This window comes from Triticum urartu, chromosome 2A, assembly GCF_056163025.1.
Source record: "Triticum urartu cultivar PI428250 chromosome 2A, HENAU_Tu73, whole genome shotgun sequence".
Classification (NCBI taxonomy): domain Eukaryota; kingdom Viridiplantae; phylum Streptophyta; class Magnoliopsida; order Poales; family Poaceae; genus Triticum; species Triticum urartu.
In genome coordinates this window covers 207436416-207440759 of record NC_141874.1, presented here as the reverse complement: position 1 = coordinate 207440759, position 4344 = coordinate 207436416, and the positions used below count along the sequence as shown (strand labels likewise).

Sequence of the window (4344 nt, the reverse complement as noted above, 5' to 3'; positions counted from 1 at the left end):
TGGTGTTATTCATTTGTAACGGAGAAGCCCTAGTTTTATAATAAACATCGTACAACTTCTTGGTTTATTCGTGTTTTTATTGTTTTAGAAGTGAGAAATATTTTATTTTTTTTATGAATGTTGAACCGCTCTGTTAATTTAATTTGAACTTCTCTTTTATTTTATTTTTTGCAAAATAAAAAAAATCCTTTTTATAAAAGTTAATTTTTTATTTTTGAACTTCCTGGTTTTTTAGAATCATTAAGTTTTCGTGTTTTTAAACCTTGTACTTCTCTCTTATTGTTGTTTGACCTTCTTAGTTTTTTTAGAAATGATTTTTTAATTTGTTATTCAAAAGGAAAAAGAATTAAATTAGACATTGAACCACCTCATTTTCTAAATTTGAACTTTAGGGTCTTTTGTGGATACAGGGAAATGCATTTTAATAAGTAGTGCACTTCTCTATTTTTTAATCTGGAATTTCTTGGTTTTTTCAATTTGAACTTCTTCGCTTTTAGTTTTTAGAAACAGAAAAAATAACATTGAATTTCGTTATTGTTTCAATTTGTTCTTGTTTTTATTTTATTTAAATGGGGGAAAATTGATTTTGTGTTTTGATAAATTTGTGTAGTTTTTGTGGTAAATTTTTCAATTGTTTTTTTTCTTAAAGTGGTTTTTTCTTTTTTTACATATAAACTTCCAGGAATTGATTGTGTCACATAAAGGACATATATGATAGTTTTCTTTGTGCGTATCAATTTCGTACACGAGACTTTCTATCGTGTCACATGTTCTTGAACTTTTTTATTTATTATATTTGAACTTCTTTCTAGAACCACCTGTTTTTTTGCACGAACACACACAAAATGCAAGCACACAAGGATAGGAACGCTTGTGATTTATTATATTTGAACTTATTTGTTAAAGAGCATGGAAGCTCGACCGAAAAAGAGCACGATCATGGGAGAGAAGCTCAACCTCCTCGCCCCATTGTGGTCCATAATATTTGATAAATGGGTTTTTTCAGTGTTTTATTTTTGCTGAAAGGTGTTTCCAAAACTTTCTTTCACAAACTTTGCATGCTCTCTGTACATCTGACGAACTGTGGGCACCTAATGAGGAGGAAACAATTTGTATGTGTTGCGTAATGATGGCATTAGCATTTGTTGCCCAATTTTAACAACTACTCATCTTGCAATGTGTAGGTTTAAACTAGTATTTTTGGCTCTGCTAGCAAAAGGTCACTGCTGCTTCTGATGTGCTAGAAGTTAGCAGAGTCAAAAAATTGACCTTTATGGTAACCTCATAAACTGTTGATTATTCAATTAGAAAGAGAAAATGTCCGATAAATGAAACTGGTGAGGAGTAGCTAATGAAATCTGAAACTGCAGAAGTTGAAGTTGCATGGTAAAATGGCGAGTAAAGCTACCAATACACATTTACTGATGTTCCAAATGTTGCAATTCAGGAAAATAGTACACCGTACTCCATTTCTACAAGTAAGATCATGTTTGGTTTGTTTTCAATATGCTATGAATTTCCCTTTGTATGTCAAAAAATTACTTTTACCGGAAACATGATAAAGCACACTAAGATTGTATTTTTATTTTGTTATGATAATTTAGAATGTTGAAGCTTCTGAGCGGATGGAGAATGATACATCTACAGGAAGGCCATCTGTAGAAAGCAACATCATTATCTTTAACCAACAAGTTCGAAAACAAAAATTAAGGACAGCAACAGCAGCTAAACTCTCAAAGAAATCTCTCTCCCACTCTAGCTAAACTGCAGCAGCAGCGCACTAACATCAGTTAGATGGCGAGGCAGGACGCAACAACAACAGCTAGCAGCAACCAAAAAATGTAGGCTAGGTCATGACGGCAGCACTGACATGGAGGAGGTGTCGGGCCATGGCAGCCAAAAATAACTGTGATTGAAACCACGTGATGTAGCTAGGTGTTACAAGAAAAGAAATAGCGAGCAGATCAAGGTTCAGTGCCTCTTTCACACAGATGTGCAAAAAAATTGGCATTCCTTCTTATATAGATGAACTTGAACCCTGAAACTTGTGAGATATGAACGCATTTCTCAGAAGCCATCAAACACCTAGAAAAAGCCCTGGAATCCTCTAACATCGTGCATTATCAAACTTGATCTTCAGTCTCAATAATATTATTTCAGAATCCTTTTTCAATCGCCATCAACATGGTTGTCCCTATAGGCCAACTATCAACTTTACCATTCTGAAAGTACTAGATTTTGGCAAAATGTGTACGAGCTACTAAAGAAATTAAAGATAGTTGCAAACAACATACAAGCTACAACCTAGTAGTTTGCAAGCATGTGAGTGAAGGCAGTGCCTTTATTCTTCTTGAACTTCTCATTTTTCTGATTCTGAACTTGCGGTTGTTCCTTTTTTTTGCAGGTTGCAGTGCAACTACCAGTGCTCGGAGGCCGGCTTCACTCCATCAAGTAGCCACATCCACCACCGCACAGGACGTCAAGTAGGGGAGGAAGGAGAGACAGACCTGGCAGCAAGCGGGGGAGGAGCCGGAGCATCCCTACGTCGGGGATGCAGGCTGAAATTCAACCTAAAGGGTAGAACACACATGAAAAACACCCTTAAGTAATCCAAGCTATATCAATTAGCAAGAAAAGACTAAGCTAGAAGGGAAAAGGAATACACAAAACCGGTACTAGTGCACTAAGAAATTTTAGTGAACATTTTGCGTGCACACACCAAAATCTAGAGAAGTTAAGAGTGAAGAAGCAGAGAGGAGGAACGGTGGGTAGGAATCTGCGTGGTGCAGCGTCCGCATTCAAGGACAAGTTGGGGATGGAGGAGCTCGCTGGAGGAGGAGGTGCTCGGTCTCTGTGCCGACGGAGCAGAGTGCAGGCGCGCTGGAGGAGGGCACACCAGATGAGAGGGCAGGCCGCACCGGAGGGGATGGAAGGTTGCGCCGGAGCAGAGGGAAGGTCGGATTTGTGCGTAGAGGGGCATTGTGCTGGTGGGCGGCGATGGGCCGGGGTCTTGGTAGTGGTGGGCGGCGGCACCGGATCGAGGCCGCGCATGGGCGGCGGCGGTGGCGCGTAGTGGAGGGGGGAGAAGGAGGCGGCCGACATGGAAAAGGCAGCGCGACGAATAGTTGTGGGTTGGACTCTCGCCGGAAAGAGGCGAGATCAGCTGCGGGCCAGGAGGATGCAGGGGCGGCGACGCTAGGAGGAGGTGGGGGCAGTTTGTTGGGGGGATTCGGGGCAAGGACTCGCCAGGAGAAGGCAAGGTGGGGCGGTGGCGCGCCGGGAGGAGGCGGTCAGCGGCGCCAAGCGAAGGCGCGGGCGGCGGCGGCGCCAGGAGATGGCGCGGGTGGCGGCGCGCCTGAAGGATGTGGTGGGGGTGGATCGGGGAGTTGGGGAGAGGTACGGTAGTGGGGTGGGTGGGTTGGATTTTTTTCAGCCCGTCGGTTCTGAAACATGTCCAGCGGGCCTATATAGGGGCGCTATGATCCAAATAGTTATTCTAATCCCAGGATTAGAATAGTGCTATCACACACACACACACACACACACACACACACACACACACACACACACATATATGGCTTCTGCACAGCATCTCCATCATCATTATCAGTACATCCTACGCAGGTGAGTTAGGATGAACTTGATCCCAGAAAGGCATTTATCCTTCTAACCATAGGAGTGCTTCAAACTAACAACAGTACGTAATATCCAACAAAAGAGGGTCATGCTACAGCAGCAGGACACATGGCTCAGTCTAGATATCAGTATGAATCAAGTTGTGCATATTTGCTGTTGGCATGAATCACATCGCCGCATGCCGGGTTTGCAAATCCATCCATCACATGGAAGCTTGATGCTTTTCACACACTGAAGATTACATGGCAACAAGCTGTGTCGACGAATCTCTGGATATGGCGATTCATGAAACCCATGGTATGATGTGTAAACAGAGTTCCCCCTGGCGAATGGAAGTTGCATAGCACGGTAATCATCGCCGGTGATATGATCGATGATTGGTTGGATGATCGGATAATTGAGCCCGAGGAACATGGAGTGGTTGCCGAGGCTGTAAACCCGCCTCCAGTTGAATACGCCTGGCCCAACGGAGCTGGGATCTTTCTCGAACACGAAGCAGCCATAGCCATCAATGTCACGAACGCCCTAGGCATTGTACTGCATGTGGTTTGATGAAATTGTTTGGTCAAGTTGGTATGTGCAAATGAGCATCAAATGACCGCCGTCAGCTGACGGAGCGATAAACCACCACCCATCGACTGGTATGATTCCAGGTCTTGGAATCATGAAGGTCAGCGCATTTGCGTCTGCTGCAACAATTCGAATTGG

The 4344-nt window shown here is 43.0% G+C and overlaps 1 long non-coding RNA gene across 1 annotated transcript; it reads right to left on the bottom strand.

Moving 5' to 3' along the window:
- Positions 1-2120: 2120 nt before the first annotated feature.
- Positions 2121-3425, bottom strand: LOC125536776 (uncharacterized). The gene is made up of 2 exons (XR_007295224.2): positions 2720-3425; positions 2121-2570 (listed from the first exon to the last, which is right to left on the bottom strand). It is a non-coding gene; the product is annotated as an uncharacterized LOC125536776 (long non-coding RNA).
- Between the last annotated feature and the right edge of the window lie 919 nt (positions 3426-4344).